The 14,384-nt window shown below is 51.9% G+C and overlaps 1 protein-coding gene across 2 annotated transcripts in view; it reads left to right on the top strand.

Moving 5' to 3' along the window:
- Positions 1–372: 372 nt before the first annotated feature.
- The window catches only part of KANSL1 (KAT8 regulatory NSL complex subunit 1), a 167,723-nt gene continuing 153,711 nt past the window's right edge, over positions 373–14,384 (top strand). The window contains exons 1-2 of one of the 2 annotated variants that reach the window (XM_056127791.1): positions 373–477; positions 2,034–2,166. The gene's annotated coding sequence lies outside the window, so the exon portion shown is untranslated. The remainder of the gene's footprint in view (positions 478–2,033; positions 2,167–14,384) is intronic. The other variant, XM_056127793.1, reaches the window with a different exon arrangement.

Raw genomic sequence — 14,384 nt, 5'->3', positions numbered from 1 at the left:
GGTGCATTTTATTCACATAGTAAAAATTTCCTCCCGTGGCCTTCCGGCCTTGAGTTTTCTGCACGTCGTCGCTTCCTAGATGAAAAAGCGACAGGGGAGAGGGGACGGGCCAGGGGTGATGGAGAGGAGGCTCGGCCGGGGACTTGGAGGGTTCGGAGTGGCAGGCTGGTGGGAAGCTCGGGGAAAATTCTCATTTATTTTGGCGGGGGGGCGTCCCACCTCGGGCCCCCGGCAGTGCTCTCGTCCGAATGTCTCGTTTCTCAGCGCCGAGACAGAGACAGAGACAGCGAGATACACAGAGACAGAGACGCCGAGGCACCAGCATCCCTCTCCCCCCTTGGGTCCCGCCTCACCACTCTGACGGACACCGACCGTCAGCCAATGGCGTTCACGACGGGCCCCGGAAGGGCCAATGAGAGGCGGAGGAGGGTGGAAGATCGCCCCGCCCCCACTTCTAGGCTTGGTTGAGCCGTGCAGGTAGGTCCGGGCCGGGGGAGCCGCCGTTGGCACCGGTGCCCGGGGGTGGGGGTGGGGGCGCGAGTCGGGAGGGGTGATGGTGGGCGAGGGGCGGCGGCCCGGGCCGCCGGCGTCCGGCGGGGCGGCTCGGCCGGGAGGCGGGGGGCCGAAGGGCCCGGGGAACGGGCGCCGCCAAGGGCCCTGGAAGCGGCGGCGCTGGGGGAGCGGGGACGCGTGTGCGGGGCGCAGGGACCCCCGGCCCGCGCCCACCCGCCGGCCTGGGCCGCGGGCTGCCGGCCGAGTGGCCGCGGCTCTGGGGGCCGGCCCGGGCCGGCGCCGGGCCCTGGGCCGGGGGTGCCGAGCGAAGCCCGGGGCGCCAGGCCGAGCCGAGGTGGGACGGACCGACGCGGGGAGGACGGGAAGCTGCATCCCGCCGCCGGCCTGCCGGGCCGGGGGGCGCCGGCCGGGGCGCCCCTGCCCGAGCCCCCCGCCCCCGCCCGCGCCCGAACAATGGGGCCGGGGCCCGAGGAGTCGCCCCGGAGCGGGAGTGGGGGTAGGTTGGGGCCCGGGGGGCCCGGGTGGGGGAGGGGAGGGAGCGCGGGCCCCGGGGCGCGCGGCCCCCTGCTTTGGCGCCGGGCTGCGCGAGGGGCTCTCGGACGCCCCCCGCCCCGAGAGCCGGCCCGAGAGTCGGACGCCTCCCGCGGCCCCGGGTGCCGACGGGCGCTCGCGAAAGTGATGCCAAGTCCCGAGGCCGGGCTGACAGGCGCCCCGCGGGGGCAGAGCCGCTCCCCCGGGGGTCTCGTCTCCAGCTCCCGCTGGACGCCAGGGGTCCAGCAGGCCCGGCCGACTCGGAGAGCCGCGTCGAGGCGGTGGGCGCCGCTGCCTGTGTCCCTGCTCGGGCCAGCCTCCATTTTAAGGGCAGCAGTAACTGGTTAAGCTGGAATTTCATTCAGGCCTCGGTCTCGAGCGAGGATCCCACGAGAGGTCACTTAATCCAGCCCCTGCCACCAGGCCGACCTGCCACCTGCCCCTGCCTCCAGCTGCAGGCCCCGGCCGTGCTTTTCAGGATCTTCCCGCGAGCGAGCGAGCGAGCAGGGGGCTCTTCTCGGGTCCAGGGACAGTCCAGAGTAGCGCTTGTTCTTCTGGGCACTCGCCTCCGAAACTTAAGTTGGATAAAATTCAGGACTAGTGGGATCATCAGCGGGGTTCTGATTTATGACCCCAAAGTAAACGTGGCAAGAGCCTTTTTTTTTTTCTCCCCTCGACAGTCAGCAAATCACTTTTCAGTACTGTCTAGAAAGTACGTACCCTGGATAATCAGGGGTTGTATTTCGTTTTTCCAATTATTTGGGACACAATTTTTATGTCATTTAAATATGTGCTGCACATTTATTCCACTTTTAATGTAAACTGTATTTCTGCATATAGATGGATACACGTTGTTCCAGAGGGCACTGCACTTTGTACATCTCTTAGAACAATGAGGCGATAGTACTTCAAATTTCTGCTTGGATAGTTTGAATTGCTTATTCTTGCTTTTTTTCTTTTTTTTTTCCAGTAAATAAATGTTCTCTCAGATACAATCTTGAAACAAATTTCCTACCTACTCATACTTGGTGACTACTGGAATTACTAAGACTCACTTCTCATTCGTTTTTGAGTACTGTCTGAACTCCTGACACTATGAATACTATTTGGATGCTTCTGAAGGTAAGCCTTGCAGGTTTTTCCATTGAAGTCCTCATTTTATGCCTTTTCCTTTAAAGCTGAGAATATTCTAACTCTTGACTTGTGGTCTGACAGGCCTCTCAAAAACTCAGTGCTCCTCAAAAACTCCTGTGGTGTTTGCTTCCCAGCATTGAGCCCTTAACCTTGTGTGGCCACTGTGTCTGATTGTTGATTGTAAAAATATTAATGGGGGCTGGAGAGAGAGTACAGCAGGTAGGGCACTCGCTGTCCATGAGAGTTTGACCCCTGGCATCCCATATATCCTCCAAGCCCCGCCAGGAGTGATCCCTGAGCACAGAACCACAGGAGCTAGCCCTGAGCACTGCTGAGTGTGGCCCCAAAGCCAAAAAAAAAAAAAGTTTTGAAATTAACGCCCATTATAAAGATAATGAATATAATCATTTTTATCTTTTTGGGGGGGGCCTCCCAAGTGTGTCCAGGGGGCCTGGGGCCCATTGCTGGTGATACCTGGCCACTGGGGCCTGCGGTTCGGTGCTGGACCCAGACTGCGTGGCATGCTCATGTGGATCGAACCTGGCTCAGCCACAGCGACACTCCTGTCTCTGGTTTTGGTGGTGATTAGGGGGTATCCCCTGCTGCGCTGGGGTGCTGTTTCTGCTTCCGTGCTCCAGGGACTCTCTGGTACTGGGCTAGTCCCTCGGGCTCCTGCCCATGAAGTTTCCCTGACCTGTGTTCGGCATTTTAGTCTTCATATCACAGCAGTTCAGTGACTGGGGATTTGGTTCAGTGGGAAAGTGTATGTTTTGCACGCAAGATACCTGAGTTTTAATTCTTGGCCCTGCTGGAAAAAAAAAAAAGAACTCTTTTAGTTGTAAAATTTGGTTCCAGTCCCAGTGGATGGATGTATTGAGGTGTCCGGGTCCACTTCCAAACAGGTACTTAGAGTCGTTGGTACTAGGGTGTGGCCCCCCGGGTCGCTGATTCATGTGTTACTAAAGATGTGTCATTAACCATTTATTTACTTTGAGACTTCGTTTAGTATATTAAAATACTTTAAGACCTGCTGGTTTACTTGGAGAAGTTTGCTGCAGAGCTCTCTTGTTGCTCCCAAGGGGTGTGTGTGTGTGTGTGTCTGTGTGTGTGTGTGTGTGTTATTGTGGAACTTTTCCAAGCTCTGCTCAAGAGGGGAGCCCAGCGAGCAGTGCAGAACCTTCCAGAAGTTCCCAGCCAACCAGACTGGTGGTTCAGTGTGAGGGCCTGAGATATGGTGATGTCCAGGGTCTGCACTGGGGTGGGGGGTTCAGGCGGCATGTCACAAAGCCACTCTGACAGAGCTCGGGGACTCTGGCACTTCCAGGACCATACATGGGGACCCAAGTGGTGGTGCTGGGGACAGAATTGGTGTCACCCACAATCAAGGCATCTCCTTAACTCCCTGTATTCTTTGCCCCAGCTCCAGAGTCTTGCAGGAAAAATTTCACTATTTTTCTCAACAGGTAGTACTTTGTGTTTAATTTTATACCACAGGATAAGCCTCTTCTGGGTTTTGTGGACAGATGAATTTTAAGACAGAAAAGCACTTATTTTGGTTTGGAGTGTGTGGGGGGGGGGGGGTTATTTTTTTTGGCCTCCCTTTGCAGTGCTCAGGGGCTGTACCTGATTCTGTGCTCTGAAGAGACCACTCTCCGTGGTCTGGGACTCCAACCAACCAGGGTTGACCACTTACCAGGCAAATGTCATAAACCTCCCGACTGCCTCCCTGGCCCTGGGAAAGTTCTTTTTGGTGTGATTTTTCAGTCTCTCGCCTCCTTCCAGCCTCTCGTTCATAGTTAACTGAAGTAGCAGAGGACACAGCTTTAGGTGTGGGTAGTGAGAATGGCAGCCCAGAGGAGAGCCAGGCGGGAATGGCCCGAGGCAGCACAAGTGGCTCTCCTTGTGGAGACCAGGTCATCAGGAGCCCTTCTGCGTGCGTGGCAAGTGCCCTGCCTGGGCACTGTTGGGAATCTTGGGGTAAATGCAGAGTGAGTTCTCGTCTTCACTTACGCTCCAGTTGCTATTGCTGGCCAATGTGCACTTACATTGGTGTCAGGGAGTCAGAGGGCCTCACCACCTTCTGTAGTGCTGGATGGCCCCTGGGGCGCCCACTGGAGGCCCACCCTGGAGGCCCACCCTGGAGGCACAGGGGACCCTTGCACAAGAATATTTCTCTTTGACACTGGAATGTTCAGCCTCAGGTTTCTGATCTTTAGGAAGCAGCAAGTGGGTAATCAGTGGGTACTTATTCTCTGGAAACTCAAGGAAATTGGGGTCAGTATTGATTTTTTTTTTTTTTTGGTAATGTGAATTGGTTTTAATGTTGGGTCGTTGATTTTGGGAGTACAGTATGCCCACTTCTTATGTTGTGATATTTAAGACTTTACCTTGAGGGGAGCCGGAAAGAGGTACAGCAGGGCAGGTGTTTGCCTTGCACGTGGCTGGCCCAGGTTTGATCCCTGTCCCTTGTCTCATGATCCCCGAGCACAGTGCCAGGAGCAAGCCCTGAGCACAGCTGGATTTGGCCCCAAACCAAAAAAACTTAGCGTTTAGCATTTGGGGGCTGGAGAGGTGGCTTAGAAAGTGCGACTCAGGTTTTGCATGTGAGAGGCCAGAGTTTCCTTCTTGGCACCATGTGGACCCCAGCACCGCTAGGAGTGATCCCCAACCAGCAGCGTGCCAGATATGGCGCTCTTCAAAATATAAAGGAACAGAATTTTGTTCAGGGAAAAACCTTTTTTTTTTTTCTTGCGGGGAGGCGGGGAGTAGAAAGCATTAACTTTGTAGTATCAAGGGAGAGAGAGAGAGAGCTTGTGGTTTTTTTTTTTTTTTCCCTTTTTGGGTCACACCTGGCCATGCTCAGGGGTTACTCCTGACTCTCGGGACTTTCTACTGGCAGTGCTTGGGGAACCATATGGAATGCTGGGGATCAAACTCTGGTCGGCCGCATGCAAGGCAAACGCCTAACCCGCTGTACTATCGCTCCGGCGCCCAAGCTTGTTTTTTAAAAAAAAAGTTTTAGATATCCTTAAAACGATTCTGATGAGGTCCAGAGCGAGCTCAGGGGACTGAGCACTTGCTTTGCATGCTGGAGCCCCACCTTCTGTCCTGGCCTACCTGGCTCCTGATGCACTCGTACTGTGACAGGAGTAGTTCCTGAGCACCACTGCATGTGGCCTGCGCAACAATAAAACCTCCTTTCCTTACAGTCTGCTGCTGAGTGTGGGGCCTCCGGCTGTGCCTTAGCCTCCCCGCACCTGGGCGTCCTCAGCTGTGCAGAGGGTATAATTAGAGTACCCAGCAGGGCTGACTGTAAGGGTTATATGCGTTTCTTCATGCACAGAGCTTAGAATAATGCTGGACATGTGCTCCATAAGTATGAGCTGCTCATTTTTGTTTATTTGTTTGTTTTGGACTTTTGGGGTCATGCCTGGAGATGCACAGGGATTACTCCTGGCTCTGCACTCAGGAATTACTCCAGGCGGTGCTTGGGGAACCATATGGGATGCTGAGAATCAAACCTGGATCGGCCACTTGAAAGGCAGATGCCCTCCCCACTGTACTATCACTCTAGTGCCTAAGCTGCTGGTTTTCTTCCTGAAATTACTCCGGCTCCTATTATTGAAACTTTTTTTTTTGGGGGGGTCACACCCGGCGATGCACAGGGGTTACTCCTGGCTCATGCACTCAGGTATTACTCCTGGCAGTGCTCGGGGACCATATGGGATGCTGGGAATCGAACCCGGGTCGGCCGTGTGCAAGGCAAACACCCTCCCTTCTGTGCTATCGCTACAGCCCCCCTCCTTTTTTTTTTTCTTTTTCCTATTATTGAAACTTTAGATTTATACAAAATTTAAGTCTTAGTATGTAAAATTACCCTCTTTAATAAGCTGGTAAAAAATTTTAGCTGTTCCCTGGCAAGGTGCTCTGGAGCCCTTTTGGCAGTGCCTGGAGAACCAGGAAGTGCTGGGGCCCAAACCTGGGGCTCCCACGTGCAGAGCCCGTGCGGCACCCCCCAGAGCCGCCTCCCAGGAAGCTCATCGGCGTAAATTTTGATTTGAAATATTAAGGTCAGGATTACAGCCTTGTTCTCTAGATCTCCTTTGTGGAAATTGGTGGCACATTGGGATTTCCTTCACCTGTCAGGATCAAGCCCGGGGCAGGCTGGGGTGTCCTGCAGTGTGAGTCATGAGGGCTGATGCCCTGAAGCCGGAGGTGAAAGTGGCGCTTGCACCCCTTCGCGTGTGTGGCTGTAGAGTTGTGTGTCTCTGATCAGACGCCGTGTTCGAGCAAGCTGGCAGCAGCCTGCAGCGTTGGGCTGCAGTGTCATCTGTGGGTTATCTGTGGGGTAGGCCGTGTGGGTCACCTCAGAAATCGGAAGATCTGAGCTGGCCAAGCCGTTGCTTTCACGCCCTTCCCATTTGCCTCTGGCATAATACAAAAAGGGGCTCCCAGGCAGTGCTTCGCGGAGCTTGGGGACACCGGACATGGTCAGCCATGCACGGACACAGGATGTGGGGCTCTTCCTTGCAGTTCTGGGGGCCTTCAGAACTCCATCCTGCAGTACTCCGGGATGCACCGGGCACCGCCTCAGTCCTGTGGTGCCAGGAAACCAAGCCCAGCCAGGACTAACTCTGGCCTAGCTAAGGCCTCTAATATCAGAACTCTGGGCGGTGCTCAGAGCTTACTTCTGGCTTTGAGCTCAGGGATCACTCCTGGCTCGCTCAGAGGACCTTATGGGGTGCCAGAGATAGGACTCGAGTTGGCCGTGTGCGTGGCAAGCACCTCACCTGTTGTGCTATCGCTCTGGCCCTTGTTTGGTTTTTGTTTTGAGTTGCATATGGCAGTGCTCAGGGCTTACGCTTGGCTCGCTTCTCAGGGATCACCTCTGGTGGTGCGTGGGGGACCCTATGGGGTATTGGGGATCGAACCTGGGTCCACTCTGTATAAGGTAAGCGCCTTACCTGCTGTACAATCCTTCCAGCCCCCTAAAGGTCTAATTTTTATTGATTTATTTTTTAAAAGTTTTAGTTTTTAAAGGTCAATTTTTTTTTTTTCTTTTTAAGTCACACCCGGCGATGCACAGGGGTTCCTCCTGGCTCATGCTCTCAGTAATTACTCCTGGCGGTGCTCAGGGGACCATATGGGATGCTGGGAATCGAACCCGGGTCGGCCATGTGCAAAGCAAACACCCTACCCTCTGTGCTATCACTCCAGCCCTGAATAATTTATTTTTGGAGGTGGTTTTAGACCACAACTAGAGGTAGTTGGGGCTCTTTCTGATTCTGTGTGCAGGGGTCCCATGAGGTGTCCATTTGGACTTGGGTCAGCTGCATGCAAGGTGCCAGAATCCCTGCACATCCCTCTGGCCTCTGTCTTTGTTTTTTGTTTATTTTAGGGCCACACCCACCTGTTCTGGGGGAGGGGGTCTTACTCCTGCCTCTGTACTCAGGGGCTACCCCTTGTGGGTTTGAGGGGCTATATAGGGGGTGGGGATTAAACTTGACTGTGTGCAAGGCACATGACCTTCCGATGTATTATCTGTCGCCCCAGCCTTTGTCTTGTGTTTCAAACCTAATTTTCACCTTTTTCTTTGATAGTTTTTCTCTCCTGATACTTTCTGTGTTAGGACTTAAATTTCACCATTTAGGTGAAAACCTTTTTGTTTTTCTTTTCTTTTTTTTTTGGAGTAGGGGCTGGGGCTAGGGTCTGGGGGCAGGGACCACACCTAGCAGTGCTCGGGAATTGCACCTGGCAGTGCTTGGAGGGATGAGGCAGTGCCAGCTTGAACTCCGGACTCCTGAATGCAGTATACATGCTCAGCCCTCTGTGCTCTCTTCCGGCCGCTGCATTCTAAAAGGTCTGGCAGGGCTGGGATGAGCTTAGTGTGATGGAGTATCCAGGCACCCTGAGCTCCATCCCTGCACTGCATGGGGCTCCTTGAGCACCCGTAGGAGTGACCCCTGAGAGCTGCCAGGTGTAGCCCCATAACCAAGCCCCCAACCCCTGCAAAATAAAAAAAAAAAAGCATTATGGGCATCTCTGAATCCTTAACAAAAATACCCAGCTCAAAATTTTATCTTCTTTTTTTTTTTTCTTTTTCCTTTTTGGACCATACCCAATCCCAGTTACTCCTGGTAATGTTTGGGTGACCGTGTGGCACTGGGGTTCTGACTCGGCCTCTGTGAAGCAGAGCATGTGCCCCAGTCCTTTGGACCATCTCCTCGGGCTGGGTGTTTAATTTGGAGACATTGGAAACACTATTCTAAACAGCCTAGGGATTTAATTTTTTGTTGTTGTTTTTGATTTTGGGTGGTGCTCAGGGCTACTCCTGGCTCTGTGCTCAGGGATCACTACTGGCGGGGCCTGAGGGGCTATAGGGATGCCGGGGATGGAGCCTGGGTGGGCCACATGCAAGCAAGCCACCTACCTGCAGTGCTATCACTCCCACCCCCTTGCGATTTAAATTATTTTTCCTTTTGCTTACAAATTATTTGTGAACTGTTTGTAACCTAGTCCATAATTTAATAAGTGATGCACTCAGATCAGAATGAAACAGTAAAAGAATAAAATAAATATTTAGGTTAAAAGCATATTATAGTGGGGGGTTACCTAGAAGTGAAAATAATTGTGTTGCTTCCAAGGCCCCTCTCCCCACCCTCTGCGCCTCTGTGGCCTTTCCTCCACCAGGGCACAGAGACTCAGGAAAGACCCCTGGCCAGCCCCTCCTTGTGGCTGCCCCCACGCCGGCCCACTGCTCCCGCCTCCCGAGCTGCCCTGTCCCTCTTCAGAGCGGCCTCCAGCTGCCTGTGGGCCTCTCCCGCTGCTCTTCAGCCTCGCGTTCCTGTGGGCACTTCCTCTGAAGCCTGCGGACACTGCAAGCCTCTCACTCTCGCAGGATGCACAGCCTGTGTTGGGGTGCCCGAGAGGAAGGACAGAGGTCCAGTGCTGGCCCTGCATGTCGCTGCAGCCACGACAGTGGTTTGACACTGCAGTTGGTCCCCAGAGTACCACCAGCTGTGGCCCTTGGCTGCTGCGTGTGTCCCCCCACCCCCAAACAATGCCATTGACCTTTCCTTTGAGGGAAGGGTGGTGGGCTGTGCCTGGTCGTACTCAGGGGCTTCTCCTGGCTGGGGGTGAAGTGTGACTGCTGCTAATCAGATAGGTCGGTCCCTTGCAAGGCAGGTGCCTGAACCCCAGGACTGTCTTTTTTGCCCAAGAATACAAAATTTTCTTTAAAATTTTTTTTGTTGTTTTTTTTGATCTGGTGCCACACTGGACAGTGCTCAGGGATCACTCCTGGCAGTGCTCGGGGGGTCCATATGGGATGCCAGAGATTAAACCCAGGTTGGCCTCGCCCTCCCCACTCTCCTAGCGCTCCGGCCCAGAATACAAAACTCGAACCTGCGCTTGTTGGTCCCTGTCCTGCTCCATCTGTGTGTCCCAACGAAACTGCCCTTGTAAATCCATCTGTAATGCCGAATTCAGGAGGGACTACCCCCCTGCACCCCCCTCCTCCTCGCTCATCCCTTCTGGGGTCTCCTTGTAGATTCCGACCCAGGACCCAGGACCCGTTTTCCCTGGCTGTGGTGTGGTGGCGGTGGTTCCTCAGGGCCTTGGGTGTTTATTTCTTGTCAGGGAGTTTTGCGAATAGTAATCCAGAGCCTGGAGGTAGGAACCAGACTCGGAGATTCAGATTTCAGCGCTGCCCCTTCGTGACCCTGGGAATGTAATTTGGCCTCTTTGTGCTTCCTGGAGCTCTTCAGAGAAATGGGGAAATAATGACGCTGTAATGAAGCCGAACTGCCTGTGGGAAGAGGAAGCAGGCATCCTGTGGGGCTCAGTGGGCACCAGCGGGCGCCCTGCGGCCCTGCCTGCTCGATCCTGGCCTTAATTGCAGACGTTTTCCTCAGTTTTAATTGCAGGAGTTTTTTTTTCCTTCTCGCGCCTGTGCTCGCCTTCACTCTCCTTTCTTGTGCCGTGCTGCTCCTGGGTGGCTTCTAAGATAGGTGCCCCCCGCTTGCCTTCCGCAGACCGATGCTGTGCAAATATATAGAGATATACTTATTATATATTATAAATACAGATATATTTATAATATATATTTATAAATATATCTATCTATATATTTTTCAGCTCTAAGTCGTCTTGTGAATTCCAGCCCCATGTTCACTTTTGAATGACTTCATCACCTCCTTCCACAGTCCGACCTGCTGTTTTCACATTGCAGTGCATGGTGCTGTCGTTCCCTCACCCAGTCACCCTCAGTATTCTTGCCTTTAGCATAGTTGTCTCTGTGTAATTGAGATTCTGCTTCATAATGTCTCCCTCGGGTCCCCCCACCCCCACCCGAGTTCATCACTCTTTATCTGTTTGATCTTCCGTCACTTGCTTTCTTTTCTGCTCTTTTTGGTTTTGGGGGCCATACCTGGTGATGCTCAGGGGTTACTCCTGGGGCTGTAGTCAAGAGTTATTCCCGGAGCCAGAGAGATAGCACAGTGGGGAGGGTGTTTGCCTTGCATGTGGCTGACCCAGGTTCCATCTCTGGCATCCCATATGGTCTCCTGAGCACCACCAGGAGTAAACCTTGAGCATGGCCAGGTGTGGCTCCACCAAACCCCCCCCCCAAAAAAAAAACAAAGAATTCTTCCTGGCAGGGCTGAGGGATCCATATGGGATACCAAGGATTGAACCTGGGTTGGCTCAGCCCAGGCAAGGCAAACGCTCTCCCTGCCGTACTATCCCTGTGGTTTTCAGTCACTTTCAGTTTTACTTGGCAGTCTCTTTCCAACTTGCTGCCCAGGGCATCTTTTCACTGTATGATCCTGTGCCTCCTCTCCCGTTGCTAGCCTGGACAGTTGCTCAGCACTCAGTTCCCGGGTGGCATGGCTGTGCCTTCCCCTCTCCTCTCCTCCTTTCTGGGCACTCTGTATACTCAGCAGTGCTGAACTTCTTGTTCCTCTATGCACCCAGTTGCTCCTTTCCCACTGGGCCCCATACAGTCTATTGTTGCTGCCCTTTACCCTGGAGCTGGAGCGGAAGTACAGTGGGTAGGGCACTTGCCTTGTACCACGGAAAATCCCCGGCATCCCGTATGGCTGATCCACATTCAATCTCCAGCATCCCACGTGGTGCCCCGAGCCCGCTGGGAGTAATTCCTGAGTGCAGAGCCAGGAGTATTCCCTGAGCATCACAGGGTTTGGCCCCCAAACAAACAAGCAAAATCCCCAAAACAATGCCCTCCACCCTGTTCTATAGCTCTAGCCTGCTTCTTCCTTTCAGTTCCTTAAGAGCTATGGTAACAGTCCCAGGCATGACTGGTGAGGGGTGTGTGTGTGTGTATGTATTGCATGTGTGCAGCAGTAACAGTTGGCTACTCTCACTGTACCCTGTGAATAGGAGCTCTGTCTGGTCTCTTCTGATCATTACTTGCTGTAGTGGTGGCCCTTCTTGTGTGCCGAGTGACCTTGTGTGCTGAGTGAATTGTCTCGGGGCTCTGTTGTCTGCCCTGTGAAGTACAGGCATCTGAAGGATATTGATGGAAGAGCCAGTCCATTTGCCCATCTTTGCTTTCCCCTCTAGAGCTCATACTGTTTAGATTGTGCAGTTTTGTAGCTTTTCCCCTTCCTTCCCAGTGGCGGCTGGGAGGCCGTGTGCTGCAGGCATCGAGCTTGGCCTGCTCCTGCCAGCCGCATGCTCCAGCCCTCAGCTCTCGCCTCAGCCGCAGCAACTCCGTGACTCGGGAAGGATTGCAAAGAGTTTTATTTTTTTCCTTTGAAAGATTTTGCAAGAACATAGGAATTTTTGTTTTCTTAGTTGTTTTGAAGGAGAATCCATTTCCTTGTAATCATCCAGTGTCGTCTACAGTGTTTTCACAAAATTATGAATGAAATATTTTGGCTTGTGATATTCAAAGGAGGCAGTCTATTTGTGAACTGATTACAATTTAAGAATGACTTGTGCCATTAATCCTTTTTTGGGGGTTGGGTGGGGGGCCATGGTCCATACCTGTGGTGCTCAGGGGCTCCTGGATCTGTGCTCCGAGGACCTTCGGGTACCAGGGATCAACCTGGTTAGCCACAGGCACGGCAAGTGCCTTAAGCTCCTTACACCCATGACAATAGTCATTGTACACTGTGGTCCAGCATTGCATCTCTCCTTCATAAAATCTGTTGAGTTTAGCCATATGACATTCTGCTTTTCATTACAGTGTGTAACTTATGTTTGTAATAGCTGGTGATAGGTAGGAAATGAACAAGTTTGTGAGCTTTGTGTTTAGTTTATTAACTTTATGGCCAGTAGGGGGAGCTAAAGTCACTGATACGTGTTTCCTCTTAGCTGACTAAATTTGTCAGAGCCTTAGTGACAAAAGAGTTTGAGAGTTTGCAGAGAAGAAAAACAATGATCTAGAGGAACATTTTTTATTCTGGTAAATAAATGCAGATTGCTCTCTTTTGTTTTGTTTTGTTTTGAGGTGCACACCTAGTTGTGCTCAGTTCTTACCCCTGTCTCTGCATAGGGATCATTTCTGGCAGTGCTTGGGGGACCATATGGGGTGCTGGGGACCAGCCCCGGCGCTCCTGCATGCAAGGCAAGGTCCTTACTGCTGTGTTCTCTCTGGCCCCAGAGTCTCATTTTTCACTGGTTTGTTTTTGGGGGTCAAACCCAGTGGGTGCTCTTGTGTGGTACTGGGGATCACACATAATCCATACATAGTCCACTGTATCTGCCCCACTCCATCTCTTCATATTTTCTTTTTTTTTTTTTTTTTTTTTTTTTTGCTTTTTTGGGTCACACCTGGCAATGCACCGGGGTTACTCCTGGCTCTGCACTCAGGAATTACTCCTGGCGGTGCTCAGGGGATCATATCGAATGCTGGGAATCGAACTTGGGTTGGCCGCGTGCAAGGCAAACACCCTACCCGCTGTGCTATTGCTCCAGCCCCTCTTAATATTTTTTTAACTATGAAACTGACAATTGAGGGACAGTGTTAAAAAAGTTCTGGTGGAAGTGTGCTTTGGACCTAGTTTTTCTGGAAGGTATTTTGGAAATATCTACAGAAAAATACAAATATGCCTTTGAACGCAGAAATCCTTTTTTTTTTGCTAGAGTAATAGTGCAGTGGGTAGGGTGCTTGTCTTGCACGTGGTAGGGGGGTGGGGAGAGAAAAAGGAAATTCTGTTTCTAGAAATTGTCTCAGGAGGAAAATACATAGAAATATTTTTTAAAAAATATATCTATTGTAGCTTATTTACTAATGAGACTGGGAATAAATTTAAATTACTGAGGAGATAATGGAGAAAATTTAAATTCTGATATATTTAAAGTGGTTTAAGATTTGTTTTTGTTTTTGGCCACACCCAGTGGTGCTTGGTAGGGTGTGGAGGGGTCATATGACTCTTGAGTCCTGGGAATTGAGATGGATTGCACACAGAGCTGTGCTCTAGTCTCTGAGCAGCTCTGCAGCCCAAAATTTAAGCTATAGTACAATGGGGAGGGTGCTTGCCTTGCATGAGTCTGACCGGGTTTGATCCCCCACACCCCATCAGCTTCCCCGAGCCTGCCAGGCATGATCCCTGAATACTGCCAGGAGTAAGCGCTGAGCACTGCCAGGTGTTGCCCAGAAACAAAAACAAAGATTTAAGATGAGCAGATAATCATGAAAGGTTTTTATAGAACATCTAATATCTTTTTTTTCCCTTTATTTTATTTTTTTTTACAGTTGTAAATTTACAATTTTTTGTGCTTTGGTTTCAATTATACAATGATCAGATACCCATCCCTCCACCAGTGCCCATTTTCCACCACCATGGATAATATCCCTCCCACCCCCATCCCCCCATCCCCCCTATCTCTGTGGCAGGGCAATCCCCTGTGTTCTCTCTCTCCTTTTGGGTGTTGTGGTCTGCAAAAGAGGCATTGAGTGGCAAACATAGAACATCTAATATCTTAATGTAAATGGAAGATCCAAGATACAGAGCTCTATAAGGAAGATTTTATTTTTATTTATTTTGGTCTTGAGGCCCACACCTGGCAGTGCACTCCTGGCTCCGCCCTCAGGAACCACTGTTGGCCTTGCTCCAGGAACCTTATGGAGCCAGGGATCAAACCTGGGTTGGTGTCGTGCAAGGCAAAAGCTGCTTATCCGCTGTACTATCCTGCTATACAGTTGCTCTGGGCCCCTGTGAGGAGCACCCTAAGTGGGT

Source organism: Sorex fumeus, unplaced genomic scaffold (assembly GCF_029834395.1).
Source record: "Sorex fumeus unplaced genomic scaffold, SorFum_2.1 ptg000063l, whole genome shotgun sequence".
In the NCBI taxonomy this organism is placed as follows: Eukaryota; Metazoa; Chordata; class Mammalia; order Eulipotyphla; family Soricidae; genus Sorex; species Sorex fumeus.
This window is presented reverse-complemented; position numbering and strand designations above follow the sequence as displayed.